Source organism: Tamandua tetradactyla, chromosome X, assembly GCF_023851605.1.
Source record: "Tamandua tetradactyla isolate mTamTet1 chromosome X, mTamTet1.pri, whole genome shotgun sequence".
In the NCBI taxonomy this organism is placed as follows: Eukaryota; Metazoa; Chordata; class Mammalia; order Pilosa; family Myrmecophagidae; genus Tamandua; species Tamandua tetradactyla.
Genome location: NC_135353.1, coordinates 132,612,306 through 132,634,454, shown reverse-complemented (window position 1 = coordinate 132,634,454; position 22,149 = coordinate 132,612,306). Strand labels below are relative to the sequence as shown.

At 55.9% G+C, this 22,149-nt stretch overlaps 1 protein-coding gene across 1 annotated transcript in view; it reads right to left on the bottom strand.

Annotated features, from left to right (window-relative positions):
* BCOR (BCL6 corepressor) overlaps positions 1–21,590 on the bottom strand; it is a 112,616-nt gene extending 91,026 nt beyond the window's left edge. The window contains exon 1 of the mRNA XM_077145833.1: positions 21,498–21,590. The gene's annotated coding sequence lies outside the window, so the exon portion shown is untranslated. The remainder of the gene's footprint in view (positions 1–21,497) is intronic.
* Positions 21,591–22,149: the final 559 nt, after the last annotated feature.

Genomic DNA, 22,149 nt, shown 5'->3' with positions numbered 1-22,149 from the left:
TCCCCGGGCTTTCATGGCTCTGGGTTTCCGTGTGGCTGCAGCGGGAAGCGCGCTGTCCTTGAGGCGGCCTCTCTCGCCTGGCCTGCCCGCCCCTCCCCCCCTCGCGCCCCCTCCCCTCCCCTGGAACCGGGAAGAGAAAGGTCTGCAGCTGACAAATATTATCCATTCTCCCCATCGATCGCGGAGTGTACAGATGTGAGCGCTTGATGTGCCCGCGGAGCCGCGGATCCTCCCTGCTCGCTCGCTCTCGCCCAGGCTCCGCTCGCCGCCCCCCTCCTCCCCCTTTGTTCTCCTCCCCTTTCCCTCTCTTTAAATAGATTTCAGGGCGCTGCCTGTTGGAGAGCAGCTGGCGATCTCTCCCGAGAGAGGGAGCGAGAGCAGCCCGAGGTGCCCTGTCACCAGCCTTCCCCTCCCCCACCTCGCTTTCCCAGTGCGGTCCCACCCCCCACCTTTCTCCAGTTTCCAAAACACAAAACACCAGCAACACCCACGTCCGCTCCGCCGCTAGTCTCTCGGTGCCACCGGACCCCTCGCGCAGTCTCGGTGCTGTTTCCTGTGTCTGTGTGTTGAGGGGTGGGGAGTGGGGTGCCAGGAGAGGCTCCAGGGTCATGCCAGAAGAGCCGAGGTCGGGGGATCTTTCCTAGCGCAGCAGCAGAGACTCAGAAGCGGTCACGCTGAGAGGGGACAGTTTACCCATTAGGGAAAGTCGGCGGAGGCGGCCCTTTTATTCCTCTTTTGCAGATGGCAGATTAAGCCGGCAGCACCGGGCCTCAAAGGGGCCGGCAGCTCGGCGAAGGGTTAACCCGCCGGCCGGTGATCGCACAGGCGCGCGCTCGCGCGTGCGCGCGCACACACGTACACATATACACGCGCGCAACGCGCCCTCCCGGAGCGCCCGCCAGGGACCGCACTGCGCCCGGGACTGGGGGCGGGGGGAGCCCATGGGGACTGGAGGGAGGGAGGGGCCGGGCGGGCTTAACCAGGCCGCTCGACTGAGCCGGGGCCACCTCGCCGTCTGTCACTTAAATGATTGTCCTCTGCTCCGCTCGGTGCGGTCAGTACGGGCTGTTAACAGGCAGTTGCAATCAGTTTCCGAAAGGTCAGCCAAGGTCCTCCGGCTCTCGCAGACGGAAGGCATTACGAAACCGCTTTTGTATCTGCAGGCACTTTAGAAAAAGAGGCGAGGAGGGGCGCACGGCAGCGCCGCGGCTGCAGCGAACCCCCGGAGAAGGGCGGGAGCCTCCGGGCGGGGGAACCCGCCACCCCCCCCCCCCCCGCGGCCTGGGCCCCGCGGCGGGGAAACCACCCGCCGAGTGACCCAGGCCCTCCAGGTTTCGATGGGGAAGCAGAAAGGCGGGTGGTGGTGCGGGGAGAAGCAGGCGGCAAGGGAAGGAGGAATGGGAGGAAGTGGGAGAGGCGCCCTGGCTCCCCTCCTTGCCCGGCCCGCGGCCCACACCAGGCTCTGGGCGGGGACGGGCGACCATGGGTGTGGGGAACTCCCCCATCCCGGACTCTCAGAATCTCCCGGCGCTGGAAACTGGGGTGGGGAGGGGGGTAGTTGGGAAGAAAAAGAGAGTCCCTGGTAGAACGAGCGAGTCCCTGCGCGGTGTCGGAAGACGCTGCCGCCGCCGCCGCTAGAAGTCGTCCATCAGCAACCAGTCCAACCTGCCAGTGATAATGTGCGATCAACACCAAATCACCCCCGCCAGGCGCGATCCATCATCGCGGCGCGCCGCGGGCCCGCGTGAGGCAGACTCCGGGTTGGGGGCTGGGGGGGCGGTGGTGCGGAGCAGGAGGCGGCCGCCCAGCACGCCAGGACTCTTTGGCACACCTCGCCGCCCCTCCCGGAGACCTACACCCCGGCGCTCACAACTCTCCAAGTTCCCCAGCCACTGCGCGCAAACCTGGTGGTTCCGGGAGCAGGTCACTTAGAAGCCCGCCTGTCCTCCGCGGCCCTACCAAGACACCCCTTCCTCGGAGCTGCCCGGCTAGCCCCCTCCCCCTCCGAGAAAGCCTGGCTGGCGGGAAATTAATATTTAATATCGTGAAATTGATTAAAGGGCTGGAAGCGACGGAGTGGGGGGAAGGGTAGGGGCTCTGGGCGTAATTAAAGATCTGAGAGTCGCGACCGTTCCTCGTCGGCCCCGGCCGCACGCGGCCTTTGTGAGGCCTAGCGGGGTCGGGAGGGGCTGGGCCGAACGGGCCCGGGGCTGTAACCCGCGCGGTCCGGGTTCCGACCTGCGCCTCGGGGCGGAAGGACAGAGCAGGCTGCGCGGGTGATGGCGAGTCACCTTAGCGTACCTGGGGCTGCGCGGAGAGCCGCGCCTACTTCGCCTTCTATCTCGGCGGCAGGAGCCGGAGGGTTGGGGGCCGAGGCTCCTTGCTACTTGTTCGTTGCAGAAGCGCCCCCACCTCTCGGGGCACATTCCCTCTCTGGCTCCAAGGCCTCGGCTCAGAGTCTCTCTGGGCCCAGCTCTGAGGCCGCCCCCCAACCCCTCTTGGGCGTCTTTCTGGCTCCCCCACGCAGCCTTTCGGGAGGGGTGACTCAGGTCCATCTCCTTCCCCTGTCGCTGGGGGAGCCTGTGGCCGAGGCTGAACAGGGCTCCCGCCCAGTTCTCTGCTCACCAGTCCCCACCACAGCTTAACTCGTTCAGCTGTGCTCCAGATGGGGCCTGCTGCTCGAGGCGGCTGTCTCCAGGGAGTCGTAACCCAACCAGCTCGGCCGGCCGCCTGTCGTGCAGTTTATGGTCACTGCGCCTGCCACGAGAGAGGTGTCGGGGCTGGGCAGGGCTGGGGGTGAGTGAGGCTGCAGCACCCGGGGCATCTGAGCTAGCGCTACGTGAATTTGGTGGGCCCAAGCTCAATGGTAACCCCTTGGCATTGGCTGTGGTTGGGAAATTAAGACGGTGGGCTCGGTGGTGGGGTGACCCCAGCTCCTAGAAATCTGACTCCAAAGGGCCGCTTTGGACTTTTTCTTGTATATGATTTATTTGTCCGTAAAGCATTCTGTCTGAAAAAGTACCAACAAGTGTGCAGGGGGAAGAACACACACACCCCATATAGCGTCCCTGGCTCTGATCAGTTGGAAGGGGGCGGGGGGGGGGGGGGTTGGGGGGTGGGCAGGCACGCCGCCAGTCTCCAGGCCCGCTCCGGGAAAGGTCAGGTCCAAGGAGGATTAGGCCCAGCCTTGGGTTTATTGCTGTACTTGAACAAAGCGCCGGGGGGCTGCCTAAACTGGGGCAAGAGAGAGGTAATTAAAAGAGGGGCTGCTGAAAGAAGGAAAGCTGGTGGGGCTGCTGCTGGGGTCGGTGAAGGAAGCATTCTCCATGAGAATAACAAGCCGGTGCAAGTGTTATGCAGAACGACTTTCTTTCACCAAAACAAAAGCCAAAAGTTCACATTTCAGCCTCTCACGCAGAGCCGATAAGCCACATGCAAACTTCGAATGGAACCTTGAAGCAGTGGGAGGTGTCAGGGTACAGCTTTGTTTGTGTGTGTGTGCAATGGGGAACCTTTTTCGGGTACTTCTTTGCTCTGACCATTGTGACTGATTCTACCTGCATCAGCTGTTCCTGAGGGTGGGGGTGGGGGTGCCTTTCTGACCTCCCAACCTGAACTGCCGGCAGACCACTCAGAATGCACTGCATGTATCACTGCCATTTTTGGTCACTTGGACCTCAGGTTCCCTCGTGTCCTAAGAGGAAGGCAGACTACACTGTCTGCATACCCATTTCAGAGAAAATGTGAGGGGCCGCATTCTGTAGCCATTGCTTGACAGTGTGATCGAAGTCACAACTAGATGTTACACATTTTCCTGGACATTCTTGATTTCCAAGAGCTCTGGGCCCACTGTCCTAACAGGGCATGAAGCCCAGCGGTCACTGGTATTGAGGCATTGTGCACCAAAGGGGTTCCAAAACGGCGTGGCCTTAGGCCTGCACCCAGGGTGACCCGCTGCTGCTCTGTCCATCAAGCCTAGCCCGGCAGTCATCCTTCCCATAGGCTTTATCCCAGCCTGGGGCTACTACCTCCCGGTAACAGGAGTCTCCCGGAACTGAGTGATAGATTAAAAATACCCCTTTAAGGCCCGGGCAGGTAGGGCGCTGGGTGGGGAGGCTGTCTAGGGAAGTAGCAGGACTGGGCCCTCGGGGTCCCCGGGGCCCTGGGGGGGGGGGTCAGACTTCCTCTTGCAGGGACGCAGCCCCGTACACTGGCTCGCGGGGGGACAGCGGTAGGTCTCCCCAAGGCGCGGGCGGGACCGCGCGGCTGCGCGCCGCCATCTTGGTCCGGGCGGCGCGGGCGGCGCTGCCCCCGGCGGTGGACTCGCGGAGCCGCAGGCCGGGCCCTGGCGGCCGCGCGGGCGTTCCCGGGCTCCCGGGGGCGCGCGGGGCCCCCATCCCCACCCCCACCCCACCCGACCCCACCGCGCTGCGGGCCACGGCTGACCCCTGGCCGGGGGCGGCCTCCTCTTGTTAAAACGCGGCCTGGAGTCGCCGCTCCATGGACGCCGGAGCGGATTCTAAACCCGAGAAACGACCTCCGGTTCCCCAACTCCTGCAACGGTCGACATGTTATCGCCTCTCCCGCACTCAGCTCCCGGTCCCGCTCACCCCGAAACTTTAGGCTGCTGTCCCGAACGCCCCACTTGCCACCTTTGGAGGCAGCTCCCCCGAGGGTGAGGCCTGCAGCGTAGTTCCCCACCGTGCAAGGGGTTTCTTCTAAGTCGCTCTTGAACAGGAAGATTTGAAATTTCCCTTCGTTTAAGGGACCTTTATTGCAGGAGACTCGAACTCTCTTTCCCCTCTTTTTGAATTTAACACACGTTTATAGAGAGCTTGCTAAGGGCAAGACACTCTGTTAGATCCTAGGCGCGTCCCAAAATACCAAGGTGGATTTTAAAAAAAAAACAGCTCTGGCCCTCGAGTAATTTACAATCACAGGCAGGAAGGCAGACTTGCAATGAACTAAACACAAACAAAAAGCAAAGTGAAATGAACGTAAATGAAGGGTGTGAATGCTGAGGTAAGTGACCTGGGAAAGGGCCAAATAATTATTTTTTAAATCACCTTTATTTTTAAAAATGTAGCAGCGGTTCTGGGAGAGATGATAAAAATATACTGACACTAGATGGTTCCAAAGTTCTAGAGAATAACAGTCGACACTTCGAAAAGGTTAATGTTTAGGGAAAAAACGGTGAACGTTTATTTAAACTAAGCAAAATACCAGGAATCAGAAACTCTGGATTCATTTCTCAACTCCTGACATTAGCTGGGTGGTAGGAGATTGAATGTTCCATCAAAACCCAATACCTGGTTTGGAAGCAGTGAAACTCCCACCACAATTCATAAAAGGAAAAGTTTTAGAAAACAAAACTAAATGGAAAATTAAAACTCTTCTAAAAGTTTTCAGAATTAAAGAAAACAGGGATTCAAACGCACACACACACACACACGATCAGCCTATTTGCAGATGGTTTCCAAGATTGAACATACAGAAAACCGTCCCCAGATGTATTGTACAGAGGTTGCAAAGTGTGGGAAAATTAGTCATAGGTCAAGGAAAATTAAGCAAATAAAAAAATGAGGCAATTATTAACTCCAGGGGAAAAAAAATGGTACAAGAAAGGAAATGCAATCACTGAAGCTCATTTGCCTCAGCAATGAACAATCTATATGTAGTAACAAAGTAAACACTGGACATGAATTTAATAAGAAACTGTGATACAGCTCTATACCTGGGACAGAGGAGGGGAATGTGATACAAAAGACCACAGCTACATATTATTTGGAAATATGATGATACAGTATACACCAGAAGAAACAGGCCAAACAAGGAGGGCTTTACCCACAGGGGAATGCTTTTCTGTATTAAGTCTTTACATACCTTTTGGCTTCATAAACTATGGGTGAGTGTATTCCTTTGTGAAAAAAAATACAAATTATTAGTATTTTTTTAAAAACACACAAATACTGAGATGAATAAAACTCCAAGAACTCACAAACAGTTGCAACGGTGTAACTAATATTCTTTGAAACTATTTTCCTTCTATATACCCAACTCAAATTACCCGAAGTGTGGAAAAAAACAGGGAGGGGGGAGAATGTAATTAGGGCTCTGGGCCCATAAATGCTTGGTTGGAAGGGAAGAGTAAGCCATCTAAAATATGCCCTTCGTAGAGGCCAGTTATGGCTTTATTGTGAAAATACCTTTCAAAGTCTTAATGGAGCTCCCAATACCAATACTGCCCAGTTTAGAAATGAGCAGGGAGTAAGCCATACCAGCTTTATGGGGTTGGAGAAGGTTCCCAAAGCTACCAGCCTAGTCCCTCTTTGGCCTCTGATTTGGAATTGCTTTGATTTTGCTTAGGAATTGCTTTCTCCCTATCCTCCACTTTTAAATGTAAATCCTCCTCATCCATTGCACATCAGTATGAATTTTAGTTCACACATAGCTGGTTAGGGTGTCAAACTTTCTTGCACCACCTGTTAGTATCTTAAAGTCAAACTCAAATGCCTACACCATGTACATAAAGGCCTGCTGCTAATCAACAAATCTTAAAGGCTTCATATTCAGAACTGAACAAAACATCACTCTCCCCCGCCATTCCACCCCCCCCCCCGAAAAAATCCCACTTTGTGAACCAAATAGATCCACAGGTAGTGTGACACCCTGGCTTTATTTTTTTTTTTCTCTCTGGATAGAGACAAGGAGGCACCCAGTAACTTCCGAACACTGGACCCTGCAGATGAGCCATGAAAGATCAGACAGCAAATAAATGGGCCTACTGCTTCAACGTGCTTGCTGAGACAACACTGGCGTAGCCTGCCCCCTTAGGCTGGCCTGCTGGGCTCCCAAGATGCCCTTTTGACCTCCATCCTACTCTGGCTGTCACCATCTCCTTTCTTCTCCATCAGAGAGAGAATCGGTTTCTCCTCTGCTCTGAGAACCCGGCTGCCACTAGCCTATTTGGTTACTTTGTGAGAATTAGAGAAAGGTGCCTGTTATGGGTTGAACTGTGCTGTCCCCCACCCCCACCCCCAAATATATAAGTGTTGAAATCCTAACCTCTGGGACCTGTAAATATGACCTTATTGGGAAATAGGGTCATTGCAAAGGGAGTCAGATCATACTGGATAGGGTGGGCCCTTAATTCAGTATGGCTGGCATCCTCATAAGAAGGTTAAAGGAGACAAAGACAGACACAGAGAAAGAAGAGGGTTGTGTGACAGTGGAGGCCGAGACTGAACACCAAGAATTTGCCTAACACTGCCAGAAGCCAAGAGAAAGGCACAGAAGAGAGTCTCTTCTCTACAGACTTCAGATGAAGTATGGTCCTTCCAATATCTTGCTTTCAGACTTCCAGCCTCTAGAACTGTGAGACAATGCATTTCTGTTGTCTCAAGCCTCCTAGAATTGGTGGTACACTAGGAAATTAAGTGTCTGGAGGCCTGAAATCCAGCCCCCACTCCCTTGTCTTGACTGGGAATCTTCGAGCAGGATACAAATGGCGCTACCTGACATGAGCCCTGTCTGAGAGGCACCTTATTTCAGGGGCTACCCTGAAAGGTGGTCAGTCCTGACCCACCCAAGTTTCCTGCTGAATGTGGATTTCCTTTGGTTTCGGGCATAGAAGTACTTGGTTTCGCAGTCCTGAATCACCTGGAGGACGGCTGGGGAGAACCAGATGCATCCCGGCAAGTCAGGGCAAGGTCAGGAGAGGGGCAGGGAGTATCAGAGTTCACCCAGGAGTCCCATACTAACTCTAGGACTTCAATTTTCATTGAGATCTAAAACATGAGCATCGTGCCCCCAAGCCTTACTGAAAATTAAATCTTCATGAGGGAAAAGGAAAGCAGGCCAGAGGGTGCACATGCACATGCCTTTTGGATTTGCAAAAATGGGAAAATGATTAGATTTCAGATTTAGGGAAGGTGTGTCACGTTAAGGGAGCCAGCGAAAATAATAACTGCCAATTCCAAAGCAAAACAAAATCGTGTTTTTCCACACGTCCCTATCTCTGTCTCCTGGTCGGGCCACAATGAAATAGCAGATCAAATAGCAGATCAAAGGCAGACGCAAATACAATTATGTTGCCTGTGAAACCCCTAGCATGAAATTAGAAGTCAAACTCTCCATTCAGGGGTTAGAGACAAGGATAATGGGAACCTGGGGCCCTAGAGATGTACCCAGCCCCTTTCGGTCGCAACAGTGTCCATGCTGGATATTGAACAGCACACCTGGTGGGGGGGGTGAGGAGCTGACATGAGTATTAGAGTCATTTCTGATTAATTTAGTATTTTTCTCACCCTTAGCTTTAGGAAATGCATCGGCTACATTCTCAGCTTCTTACCAAGTAATTTATATATTGGGGGAGGGGGGTGATTTGTAAGAGAAGAGCGACAACCATGCTCGGAGCAAAGAAGAATTATCACAGATCACCCCCAAGATGGCAGGCAAAAGGCAGTCACAGGTCGCTGGAGTCCCATCTCTACCCTGCTTTTTCTTTCAGTGCCGAAGGGCCTAAAATCATCAGATCCCACCATCCCATTCTTCCTCAGTACTTCCCACCTGTGCCAAGCTCGCAGCGAACGCTGTCCTTTCGATATTTTCTATTTTCCCCATAATCCATATTGGCTTTCTCGCTCTACGTCTTTTACCGTGGCCTAATTTCATTTCTCTGGCCCACCCCACGCCCCTATAAATCTATAAGGCCTCTTGAGGGTACAAGCTCCTATTATAACATACACTATTCTGTTTTTTAGCCTTTGCTGATTAAGCTCAGCTCTCAGGAGTGCCTGGGATGGCTTTCTTTTCTTTTCTCCTTGTTGTTGTTTTTAAGAGCTACAAGTTCTTCAACATTCCTCCCAAGAAGAAGTAGGGTCTAGATCCCTTCCTCTTAAAAGTGGGTGGGCTCGTGACTCATTTGTAACCAGAAAAATACAGCAGAGTGACCATGTGACTTGTTTTTGGAGCCCTGAGCTGCCACCCCATAAGAAGTCTTACTACCCTTAGCTTCCATGCTGTGAGGAGGCCCAAGTGACATGGAGGGAGCCCTGTTAGTAGATGGGCCACAGCCAACCGCCAGCATCAAACACCGGACACAAGGGTAAAAATGCCTCCAAGAGGATTTCAGGTCCCAGCCTTTGAGTCTTTCCACCAAATTCCACCCCACAGAATCCAGGAGCATAATTGAGTTGCTTTTGAGCACCCTGGCAGCTGGCACGCTATAAACCTTATTTTCACAATAGCAAGTAGAGGAGGAGATCAGTTTTATAACATGTTGCTAAATCCATGGAAGAAGGTGAGCTGGATTGAAAAACAAAAGTTGGGGCGTGGGGGGTTGGGACAGCAGGAAATTTTTTATCATGACCCTAAATCCTCTACCATTGATAACAATGTCTTGTCCTTTACAAAATCCTCATGGGACAGTGACCTGTCTCCTACTCAAATCTGATCTCACATATTCCTTAAGGGATCTGATTGAAACAATCCCATTTGTTGTCCCCTCCTGACCTGCACTGGATGCACAAGGGAGCCAGTTTCCCAGACAGGAAAGGAGAGGGACCAAGCATTTTCCACCAGGCTAGCTTTGCTTTCCCGTTACTCCTCTCCTCTCCCCATATTTTTCTTGCCTCTCCTTGAAGGTTCTCATCTCAGGGATGAGGCGGGATGGAATATGGAAGAAAGAGGGTCAGCTTACTTTCATTTTCTTCCCAATTCTCCTACAAATCTAGCACCTTTTCATTCCCTGACCCCACTACCCCATTCATACTCTAGACACACGATTTGTCATCCACAATACTAAGTTACATTTGCTAGACCCACAGAATCCGTCTCCCCCTCCCCCTTTACTCCTTCTGGTCGCTAACAGGCTGCCTTTCAGGTGTCCTGGGTTCAGGGAAACCTGGGGAGGGGATGTCCTGCCCCCCCCCCCAACACACACACAACAAGCAGGGCAGCTAAGGAGCAAGAGAAAATAACAAGTAAAGCCACCTGCAATGGGGAGAAAATTGGGCCAAATTGTGTGTGTGTCTGTGTGTGTGTGTGTGTGTGAAGTGATGGGGAGCTTCTCAGCAGGGCACAATGGGAGGAGCTGCAAAGAAAAGCAGGCAATCCCCCTTCCCGTCCCAGCCAAATGCCTGGGGATGGACTTGCCAAAGATAAAATAGAGCCATGAGACCTTTGCAGAGGTGAAGCCTGAAGGGACATTTCTCCCCCTGAGCACAGAAAACCAGGGCCAACTGGGATTATCGAAGGCAGCCTAGTCATCAGCACAGTCCCAGGGCTCAGCCCCAACTCACCCCTACAGCAAGAAAGCCCAACAGCCTGAGTTCAAAGGCTGGCACAGCTCCTTGAGCTCCCAGCTGTGGGGCTGCTTGCCCTCTGGACAGTGGGGGTCTGCAGTTCCAATTCACAGGGCTATCTGAATACATATTTTAGAAGCACTTCTCTCTTCCAGTGAAAATCCCAGGCCAGTGAGACCCTGCCTAGGAAGGACCTTCCAAGAATCTTCCTTCCTATACTTTAAACAACATCAGCCCAAACCTTTCTTCCTTTGCTCCTTTAACAGCAGGAGCACAATATTTACTAAAAGCTCATTATTATCTTCCTGGTACTTTACAGGCAATTACTTCTGTGTAATTGTGACACAGGCATTCTCATACCCATTTTACAGATAAGGAAACTGAGGTTCAGAGTCTTTACAGAACCACTGAGGGCAGAGCTCCCATCTGAAGCCTAGGTGTGTCTGGCTCCAGTGTTCACAACCTTTGCACTAAACCTGTAGCCTCCCAAACATTTGGATCACTTATTTTGTGCCAGTCTCTATATCCGGAGGTCATAGTCAAGTGGGGGAGACAGACTGTACTCACAGTGGAACAAGGGTCCTAAATGCCGGATGGTCCATGTGCTGTGGGAGCCTTCCAGAACATCTTTATTATCATTGCCCTTCAATCCCATCTCTACTTTCTTAGCCCCTCTGGTTTCTTCCCACCAAGAAGATAAAATTGGTGTGGCTCTCCTTGTCTTTCCTTAGGCACTAGCTGCTTGCTTTCCTCCCATATCTGTTTCTTCTTTCTTATCAACGGTGTCTGCTCCTGCCCCCCCCCCCCAATACCTGTGGGGATTCTGCCACTCTACCTGTCTGGAAAGGCTGCCAAAGTTGGGTAGGCTTTCTTGGCCTCAGGGGCCCCAAGGAGGAATGATCTAGAGCTCCTGAGGGCAGCCCCAGGCTTACTTAGCTGGGAAATGGGTGCAGGGGCCCCGAAACTGAGCAGGCTGGTAGGCCCTGGCAAGGCTTTTATTGAAGCCTATTAAAGGGCTTTGGGCTTCCTCTGATGAAAGGCGCTTAAGTGCATCTGGTTATGATTACAGGGGAGGAGAAAGCCAGGAGGTCTCTTGGGGGTTGGACCAGTCATCTGGCTCTGCCTTCCTCCAGGCAGAGCTGGCTGCTGGGGAGGCCAGGAGGCCAGGAGGCCAGGTGGGGGCAGGGTGGGCAGGCAGGAAGCCAAAGACGGTATAAAAAATCCAACTCTCAGGGGCTCCTGACCTCAGTCCCTGGCTCTGTCAGGCTCATACTCCCAGAAACCACATCGGGGCTAAGAAATGCCAGGCCCTTCTAGGAAGTCCAGTCCTGTGTTGTTGCTGTGCACCCCTTGGACCAAGGGCTCTTCCAAGATTTCACCCCATTCCATCTTCAAAACACCCTCCCGAGAACCCTGACCTTCCAACAACCTGCCCAACTGCTCTTTGCCCTCCAAAGTTAAAAGAGGCTGTTGTCACCAGGGTTTCTGAAAGTGACAAAAACTAAGGAAATTCAGATTTTTAAAAGTTAAAAAGTTCGATGTTTTCTTTCTCCTTTTCAACTAACAGAGCATCCTTCCCACCCCCATCCTCAAACAGACATCCTATAGTCACCCTGACAACGACGCTGAATTAAGGGAAGAGAGTGATATTAAAAAAAAAAACGTGGCTGCCTCGGAACATCATCAAGTAGACCCTCTGAGCCCCTCACCTGTCCCCGCGCGGACTCCCACGTGGGCACAAAAGCTCTTGGGGAATCGGATGGGTTAAACACAGTCCGTGGCTCTAAAAAGAAAACGCATTTTCTTATTCCCGCCCTGATTTAATCCTGCTGCGTGTTATTATTGTCAAGTCTCTTAGCACCGCCGTTTCTAAAAAGAAAACCCGTGGGTCTGCGCGGCCCTCCGCCGCCTGCTCGGCTTTTATAGTGCACGCAGCCGGGGCTGCGTGGAGCCAGCACTTCGTGATCTCCTCGCGGGCGCGCACGGACACCCTCGGATTGGCATTTCAAGAAGAGCTGAGCGCATTGTCTCAGAGGCGACACACACACACAAAATAAAGGGCTACAGACCCCCTGGCCAACCATCCTCGCAACCCATAATTAGAGATGACTTTTGCGAAAGGCAATTAAAATATGGTAATGATCGATGCGCTCGCCCGATTCCAAAAAGGGAAATATACAGGTGTTGGCTTCAGGAGGTTTCACCTGGCCGGGCTGGGAGGCCTCCTCGGATTCATGAATGAACTCTTTCTCTCGGGAATCTTCGAGTCCCCGCTACCTACGCGAGACCCGGCTCCCCTCCTCCATCAGTGCTCTGGCAAACCAGGAGCTTGCTGGCGGCGACCGGGCTTTGTCATCGGAACGCACACACAGACACGCACACGCGCGCACCCGGCCACCACCGGACCGCGGCGGTCGCTGCGCCGGGTTCTTCCTCGCTGCGTTCCCCTCCCCGCCCCCCTCTTTTGGAGAGCTCCTCCAAACCCTTTCTTCCGTCCTTTATGTGTGCAGTTCTTTCCATCGAGGAGCTCGGGAAGCATTTGAGGGGAAAGGGAGGGGAGTGTGCTCCCACCGGGCGCGGGACGGCGGCAGGGAGGAGGACTCGAGACCCGACCCGCGCGGAGAGGACGCGCGGGTAGCGGGGCTTTGTTCTGCCCTCTGCCTCTGCCGGGAGGGCGGAAAAGCCTTCGCCGAGCTGGGGCTCATCGACGAAAGCCCGCATCCTGTCCCCCTCCCCCGCCACCCGAGCCGGAACGTGAAAGCGCCTCCGGAGTTCGCTCTGGACTCGGTCCGGGTGGGGCGCATCGCCGTGGGGAGGGTCTCCCCGTGCACAAGTGGCTCTCCGCGCACAGACAAATGTGCAGTGTCATTATGGTGGCTCCTGTTGCTCGAGGCCTTGGGGAGGTGTGTGTGTGTGTGTGTGTGTGTGTGTTCTGGCGGCGTGCGCGTACCCCACCCCTACACGGCACGGAGGACGAGAGTTAGGCCCGGGGGCTGGGGTTCCCCGGGGGTCTGCCTGGAGGAGACACCGCGTCCCGCCCTCCTGCACCTCCCGGCTGCCTTCCGGGACCGCGAGTGCCGAGCCAGGGCGGCCTCTCGCCTTTCATTACCGGGCCTACGAAAGCAGCAGCCCAGGCAAATATGTAGCTATTAAAATTAATCGCCCTGCGTTGTCAGCTGAACATAATGCAAATTATTTATGGGCTGTCTGCGCAATATTTATCATCGTGCAGGCTCCAGGCGTTTCGTGCTTCTCGGCCTCCCCCGCCCGTCCGCCCCGGCCCGCGCCGGGCGAAGCTCTGCGCAGGCTGCGGACCGACCGCGGGGCGCGGGGGTGGGGGAGGGTCTCCGGCACCACGATGGGGTGCAGAGGGCGAGGACTCGCGCCAGGCTGCCCTACGGGCCAAGAAGCCCACTTTAATTTCTGCCATTTACTCTACATTCATTGAAGGCCTTCTACATGCAAAATGAGGAGGTTCGCGAAATCAGGAAGTGAAAACCAATTTGGAGAGATCTGAACCCAGAGCCAAGCTCGGGTCCAAGGGGGTGATGTGGGTGGAGGCTCTTAGGTTGCCCGAGCGCATTTTCTGTGGTTTAAATCTGCCCTCCGGGCCGGGAGACCCAGGTTCGCGGGAGCTGGATTCGCACGTGGGAGAAACGCAGGACATCGGATGTGCCCAACAGAACGAGAACAACGCTATAGCTTGTAACAGGAATTTGGTTGTCCTTCGAGCCTCAAAACTTGTTTGCAGATCGCAGATAACAGATTAACTGCTAATTGTCGAAATCGGCCAACCATTTAGTTTATCACTGCTGGGGGCCCCTTGGTATTCGCTGCACTTTTAATATGTAAAAAACGGCCTTGGTGCCTCCTAAACCGCTTTTGTGTGGCTTTTGTTTCTCTTTCAAATACGGTTTTAAAAAACAGCAGCAACATGCCACCCTACTCCCTCTCCAACCAAGCCTTCCATTAAAAAAAAAAAAACAGGAGGAGAACAAATCTATAGGACAACCCCCCCCCCACTGGTCGGCGCTGGCTTGGGGCTTTTTACGTAAATCGTGTCGCCCTGAATGCGGAGGTAAACAGGCTTTCTGCAACGCAGCTAAATGAATCACGAGGGAGAAGAACCCGGACTGCGGGGCCGGGGAAGGCCTGAGGACGCCGGCTGGGTGCCAGGGCTGGGAGGGCGCAGCACGAGGGGCAGTAGGTGGAGGCGGGTTGACCCTGCCAGGAGGCCCCAGAGCCAGAGAGGGGAGAGCAAGGCCGGTGGGCGGTCCTGCCTGAGGCCCTGGCTCGCAATCTGCAAGGCAGGGTAAATGTACAACCTGGGCCTCGGTCCCCCGCGCGCCTGGGTGCCACCTGGGCCCGGTCACGCTGCGTGAATCCATCTGCAGGGAAGGAGGTCACGGGACACCCCTCCCACACACGGTTTTAGCAGCTCTGAGCCTTCACGAAGCAAAGACAGACCTAGGTCTTCCTTCTGATGTTCATTTTAAGCAAATTATTGCCCTTCTACACTGTCCCCACCCCGGACCCAAACGTCACCTCAAACTTAGCTGACCAAGCCTGAGTCGGGCCTACTTCCGGGGTGTTGTGATGGGGTAGGGCTATCTACTGTTCTCAGCTCTCCAGACTAATAAAAGAGTACACAGCCGGGAAGCTACTTTGGATTTGTATTCATCCGGTTTTCTTCTCCTTAAAATGTAAGTTGTCCCAATGGACAGAACCTCTATCTTTCCTGTAACCCCCAATTCTTGACAAGAACTCTCCTGAGAACATTCCAAAGATTCTCCAGTTATTTCAGAAACTTCATTGAAAGTGATGTCAAACGAAAAGAGGTTCAAAATATTAGGGTGCTTTTGGATTCGTTACTGCCTGGATTTGAGAAAGGAATTGACTTCTTTTTAAACAGCAAATCACTGGGTTTTCTAGGGTCAGGGAAAGGGAACATTTGATCAAGTGAAGTGGAGAGGTCAGGCCATGTTTACAAAGCCTGCAACACAGTCTCTTTTGGTCCTTAGAAACCCAGGGGAGGTGGGCAGGATGGGTGTTCCCATTTTACAGATGGAGAAACTAACCCCTCCCCCTCCCCCCACCACAAGTTTCAGTTCCTCATTGAACTGGAGCCAGAACAGCTGAAAGCCTTCTCCTTTCCTCCCCACTCACCCTCAGTCTCTCCTCCAGGTCACTGTCATTTAGTCAATGCTGCACCCTTTTCTTGGGTCTGTCTGCTGGTACCCAGGCCCCCCTCTTCCCTGAGGCAGCCCCAACAGCCCACATCTCAGGCCACTCCTTCCACAGCCTGCAAAACGCACGGATAGTCTCTTACAACCGTCTGTTTACTCACTTCCCCCCACCCGGGTCAATTCCGACTCCAGGCTCGGGAGGACAACTTTAAAGTGTTTTTGCAGACAGACCCCTCTGGTCGCGCCGGAAGTGTTTTATGGACCTGTGAGCCGAGTTAATCCCAGGAGGGACGGCAGGATTAGTCCCAGGTGTGGGTGGTGGTGGTGGGATTCCTATGTTTAGGTTTAATCCGCATGGGAGATTGGGGAGGGGGTGGGGGTCGAGTGGCCTCAGCGATGTGTGCCCTCTCTCCATTTGGGCGGTGGATGGATTCGGTGGATTGGGTCCCAGGTGGATGGAAACCCGGGCACGTAGCCCCGGACCACCAGCCCTCTGTTCTCGACGAGGAGTGGTGGAGCGGGTGGGGGTGGGGGTGTTGCAGTGGACGCCCCGCGTAGATTCTCCCTGGGAGAGCAGCACGAGCCTGGAGTGCGCAGTTGTGGGTGGTTCGCCACCCCCCCCCCCCGTTTTATTTTTCCAGCCCTGTGGAAAGGAGGAGAGCCGTAAGCCGGGGAGGGAGCCGGAAAGAAACACTTAATCACCGGCGTCTCGCTGCTCGTCACGCGAAGATGGCAGCGGCTCCCCTGGGTTTCAAGGTTCCGGGAAAGGCGTGTGTTCTGTCTTGAGGCGCGCGGACTGCGGCGCTCCCTCCCTGGGCTCGGCGGCCTGCCCGGGCTCCCTGAGTCTCTCCCCACGCGGGCAAGTGCGGCCAGCGGCCAGGTCCGCCTTCCCCTCTACGGGCCCGGGCGGTGGCGAGGGCGTGTGCCCCGCCGCGATCAGCGTGTCTTCGCGAGTTACAAGCAAAGGCTCTAGGGCCTGGAGGACGAGGAGGGGTGGGGGGGAGGGAGATTGAACGTCCAGCGCTGCCTCCCATCACGAACTCTTCCCTCCCCAGTCCCGCTCCAGGCACACTGGGGCGTCAAGCTGCGGCCCATACAGGACATGCAGGGCAGACTCCTTGCGGTGACCCAGAGGCTGAGCCCACCCTCGCGGGAAAAGGGATTTACCGCCACCCCTAATCCGCTCGCAGGCCCACTCCCCAGCTCTCTGCTCTGACCACTCCGGGCCGTCGCCAAACACAAAGCCTACAGGTCCGTGCCAGTCGCCGCCACTTCCGGGTACCCCAGGGGTACGCACAGAGGCTGGGGAGGAAGGCAGCGCGGCCCCTCCACCCCGGATCTGCCCCGGCGCAGTACACAACTGCCGCGGGCTTCCGAAACCCGAGCGGAGAGGAGGAAGGAAAGGCGGAGGCCCGGGAGGCTGGAGCCTGTGCGTGTGTGTGTGTGTGTGTGTGTGTGTGTGTCTGTTTGTGCGCGCGCGCGTGCTTGGGCAAGGGGGCGGGTATTTCGGGGAGGCAAAGGTGAGGGTGAACAATTTGGAACCAGCGTCCCAGCCGGGCCCAACAGCTGAACTCCCCGGCCCCCGGCCGGGAGGCTCAGCGCCCAGGTCTGGCGGCTCCAGCTGAGGGGAGCCCTAAACTCCGCGAGTCGCCGCCAGGCGTCCGGCCAGCTTCACGGGAGGAACCCGGGACCTGCGTGACCCAGTCGCCCCCCGCGGGCGGTCGTTTAGCTCCGGCGCCCGGGCCCACTGACATTCGCCGATAAGGAGTTCCTCTGCAATCGGCTGTCCCCAGCCCCCAGTCACCTCCGGCGGACGTGACCGCCGGATGCTATGCGGTGAGGTGGGGCGAGCGGGCTTTACATGGCCTCCCTTTGAATCCTTCGCCACCCTGGAGCTACAATAACGTGCCTCTGTACGACGCTCTGGAACTTTCCTTTGCAAAATAAGGGTCGAATACTGAGCCCTCCGTTTCCTACCCTTTCCCGTATCTTTTTCCTTTGGAAGGTCGGGTTCAAGTCAGTCGAATCAAAACATCGGCCTAACAACTCACCTTCACCACACAACACTGGAGAGGCAAATCCTGCTCTATCTGTAGCTGTGTGGCGTTGGGCTAGTGGCTCAACTGTTCTGGACCTCAGTTTCCTCATCTGCAAAACGAGGCCCAAGACAGTCTCCATCTCAGAGGGTTGTTTTGCAGATAAAACGTGAGTTAATCTGCATAAAGCCTGAGAACTCTGCCTCGGATTTAGTGCATGATTTGGCACTCCCTTGCCTTGGATGGGGGAGGAAGGCAAGAAAAAGATCCAGGTTACAGTTCCCCAGGTCTCTATGGAGCCAGGGAGCTTGGGTAGGGTGGAAAGGGTACTATGACCCACAGAAAAGCTAAGAAGGTAAGTTGGCTTCAAACTTCCTGGACTGGACTTTCCCTTAAAGGCCAGGGGTGGGGGGAGGGGTGGAAGTGATATTTAATCTTGCACATTTGGACTGGGTTAACGTGGATTTGTTGGCAGCTTCCGCCAGGGACGGGGCACCGTTGTCTGTTCTCTCTCTGTGACTTTGGTCATACAGCACTGGTTTCGAGGGCGCGCACTTCCAGGCCACCCTTTTGATGGCTTAAGGCCACCTCCGGGTTCCTGGACAAGCTAGGCAAAAGTCTGCCCCTGGAGGTGTACTTTAGTCAAGAGTTTAACACTGGCCCAGGGCTGGAGCATGGCAGGACTAGTCCCTGGGCCATTGGGGTTTGTGTGTGTGTGTGTGTGTGTGGAAGGGGGGGCACACAAATGCACACACTATTTATGTTAATGATCTGTCGGATTTCTAATTTCAAAAGGCTGCCCATTTCCTTTGAAATAGGGTATCTATGCGAAGGGAAGGAGTCGGGGTCAAGAAGGGCCTGAGGAGGCCACGGGGGCCACTCACTTCCCACCTGGCTTCTCGCGGGTCACTCATAATTTATGAAGTGGGTCCGCATTTCCCTTCTCAAAGACAACGCAAATGGCCTTTCCCTTGCGTGGTTGCCGACGCTCGCTGGAGGTCCGCTCTCCGTGGATCCTTAGCCGAACTCTGTGTGCCCGGCTGTCAGCCTCGGGAAAGACAAAGACACTGTCCCCTACTGGTTTGCTCCCGAGGCCTCAGGGTCACCTCCGGGGCTTTTTCTTCACACACATATACGCGCGCGCGCGCCTCCCCGCCCTCCCTCCTCCCCGGGCCTCCAAAGCGCTGCTGGCCAGTCTCCGGAACAAACCCGCAGCGTCAAGTCAGAATTCCAGTTCTCGAGCGCCACCCGGAGAGTTCACATTTCTCTTCCTCCGAGGCCGCGTGGTGCGCAAGCTAGCACCCGAGGGCGGCGGCAGCGCGTCGTCTCGGACGCCCCCTCCCCTCACCCAGCAGCACGTAGGCAGGTAAAGAAAAAGCCAAGGGAAAACCGTGGGCCCAACCAAGGCCGTGTCCTGCTAAGTGCAAACAACCCCAGACAGGAGTTTGCCGGGAGGACGCAACCCTCCAAACAGACATTACAGCGAAAAGAAATCTCCTTTTCAAGCCCTGTTATTGAAAGGCCCTGGAGCGCAAAGGGCACCACGCCTTCTCAGGATACACTCCGGCCGTGCCAAGATATGTCGTGCCCAGCCCGGCAGCTCCTGCACACACGTTTAATACTAGGCAGAAAGCGAGATTCGCATCTACCGATTACCCAGTTCTTATAGTATTTATAACTGACTCAATGAGTACTTGGTTGGGGGGTTAAAAAAAAAAAAGGTGCTGCTGCTCGAAATATACATGGTCAACCTGTTTGTAGATGGGGTAAGTTCCAGCCGCTGTCTGGCCACATTTGTTTGGTACCTCTGAAAATCCACGTTTTCTAGCCCGGAAAGAGACAGGCGGCCCTCGTGGCTCCTCCTTCGGCGGTTTCCTGGCGAGGCGCCCTTTCTTCCTAAGCACCGGGAATGGAGGCGGCCGCATTAGTACTCGCGGGCAGCCTGCTCTGACCTACACTGTCATTTTTTCCATCGGTCAGGATTGGGGGTGGGAGGGGTGTCTCCTCCGAGGCGCTCGGCACGGATCGTTGGGTTTTCCCCGGCGAACTTAACGCGGAGGCAAAAGGGGGCAGATGGAAATCTGGCCTCGGCTGGCCGGGCGCGCGTAAGCGCTGCACTCGGCAGCTCGCCGCAAAGCCAGGGCTGGATTTTTGCGGCCCGGGCCCGGTGGCTTCCCAGCGCCCAGCGAGATCCTCTCTCTCTCTCTCCCTCTCTCTCTCTCTCCCTCTCTCTCTCTCTCTCTCTCTCTCTCTCAGCAAACGTGCTTGCCTAATTTCGCCCTGGGGACAGCAGCTGTGCGGCGAGACGGGTGTGTGTGTGTGTGTGTGTGTGTGTGTGTGTGTGTGTGTGTGTGAGGGTGTGGGGAGAAAAACCGCAACTTTTCCAACAGAAAGTGTGTGCGCACACGAAAGGTGGAGGCCCAGCCCGATTCTGTGCACGTCCCGGCACAGCATCTAATCAGTGTCACTGCCAGGAATACGCTTCCGCGGCGGGCGACACCCTCGCCCCCTCCAACCTGCAGGGGAGGGGGCGGATGCAAATGGCGTCCCGAGTTGTCCCAGACTCTGTGCAGCTCCCGCCGCCGCGACTCAGAGCAGGCGTGTGGTCGCAACGGGCCGACAGCTGCTGTGCTGGGGACACGAACAACACTGGTGGCCCGGGCCCCTCTACCGCGCCCGATCGCGGAAAAGGGAACTAGCACGGCTCCCCGCTCCGAGGCCATCTCCCCCGCCGTCGTCTCCGGAAGAGCTGCCCTGAATGGGGGTTGGGGGGTCTTTGCGAGACAACTCCGCGCCCTCCCCGCGCGGCGCCGGAGAAGAACGTGGGTGGGGTTCCCTTCCGAGGCCTGACCATACTACTCCGCTATTCCAGGCCTCGGATCTGAACCTCGTGGACTAAGAGAGATAGTGTGTGTGTTTGGGGGGGGGGGGGGGGCGGGGCATTTCGGTCCGCTCTGGAGGAGTCACGAAAGTTGGCCGTCCTCTGGGGCTCCGGCGAATTGCTTAGTTTGCGTCCTTTCCCTTCCAGACCTGAGTGTCGGGCGCCACTTTGGGGAACCATGACACACCACCCCCCACCTCCCACCCCAACACCGGCCAGGAAACCTCTCTTGTCTTCAAAGCGGGGGCCGAAGGTTTCTCAACAGGCCCTCTTCGGTTCTGGGGCCCCAGTACGGCTCTCATGGCCACGGGGATCCCCCAGAGACCGCCCGCGTCTGGCTTCGCCAGCTCTTCCTGGAAAGGGGGTCGTGTATGTGTTGTGTGCACCACCGCTCCCGCCCGCACCGCCACCTCGGCGGCCCTCCCCGGCCTCGGCCGATCCCTGCCTGCAGTCGCCCGGCGGGACGCACCCTCCCCCACGCGTAAGGGGGCGCCCCTGGAACGCAGGCGGGGACGGAGGTTCCGGTCGTTCCGGGATTTGCATGCAAGAAGAAAACAAGGCCGGCGATTACAAGAGCGGCGCCTCCATTCTCGGGGTTCAGACTCCCGCCGTCTCCGCGTTGGTCCTCCAGTCGTCATTCTTGCTTGTCGGGGGGGGGGGCCGCCCCTTCGTCCTCCACCCTCCGTCCCGCCCCCACCCACCCAACAGCAATTCCTCGTCCCGCCTGTGCCGCACCACACTGAGCTCCGAGCGCCCTGGCCCCCACACCAGCCCCTCCTTAACTCGCACGCCTCCCAAGCTCCAGGCTAGGGGCGCCGGTCGCTCCCACCGCCCGGACTTCGCCGGTTCCACCCTGGGCGGCGAAAGCCGCCGCCCCGCGCCACCCCCGCCCGGTCCCAGCCCGGCTCCCTCGCCAGCTGCGCCGCCACCGCCGCACGTGACCCGCCCCCGTCGCGGCTTCCGCTGAGCTGCCTGTTCCGGAGCACAAACAATTTCTGCACTGACGCGGGGTCTCTCGGGCCCTGGCGTCCTCTCCTCCCTGCACCCCCTATCCCCTTCCGGGTATGAGAACTCAAAACAACTCGCTGACCTTCGGGCGGACCAGCTCCGGCTTCCACCGACTCCGACATTCGGTTCAAACCCAGCGGCGGCGGCTTCTAAGATTTCACTCCCGGCTGGGCTGGGGAGGGGGGAGGGGTCGATTTCTCCGGGAGGGGGTGTCTCAGATCGAAGGCGCCTCTTCACGCTCCTTCTCCTCCTCCAGAGTGAGTTCTTAGACTATATCCCGAGGCCCTGGGGAAGCGCGGGCAGTCGCATGCCAAGAAAGCCCACCCTTCTCCGCTGCCTTGTCTCGAGTCTGACCCGCTCTCAACGGTCACGGCCCAGGCAGAGGGCCTGGCCAGCCTCCCGTGGACTGGTACTCGGCAGAGATGCTGGTGTGTGTGTGGAAGGGGGGGGGTGCGGGGTGGATTGCGCTAAATAATAATAGTCGCTCCCCCTTCCAGCTCTAGGCTAAGTACTTCACGAGGCCTCCAACATTTCAGATCAAGAAACCGAGGCATATAGAAATGTCAGATACATAATTCGCTCAGAGTCACCAAGCTAGTTAAATGACTTTGGGAATTTGAACCCAGCTCTCTCCGGATCCAGGGTGGTTATTATGTTACAGTACTCTGCTTGGAATCAGAAGTAGCAACCAATGTACCAAACCTAGGCTTGGCTTGGACACTATGTGTTTTGCA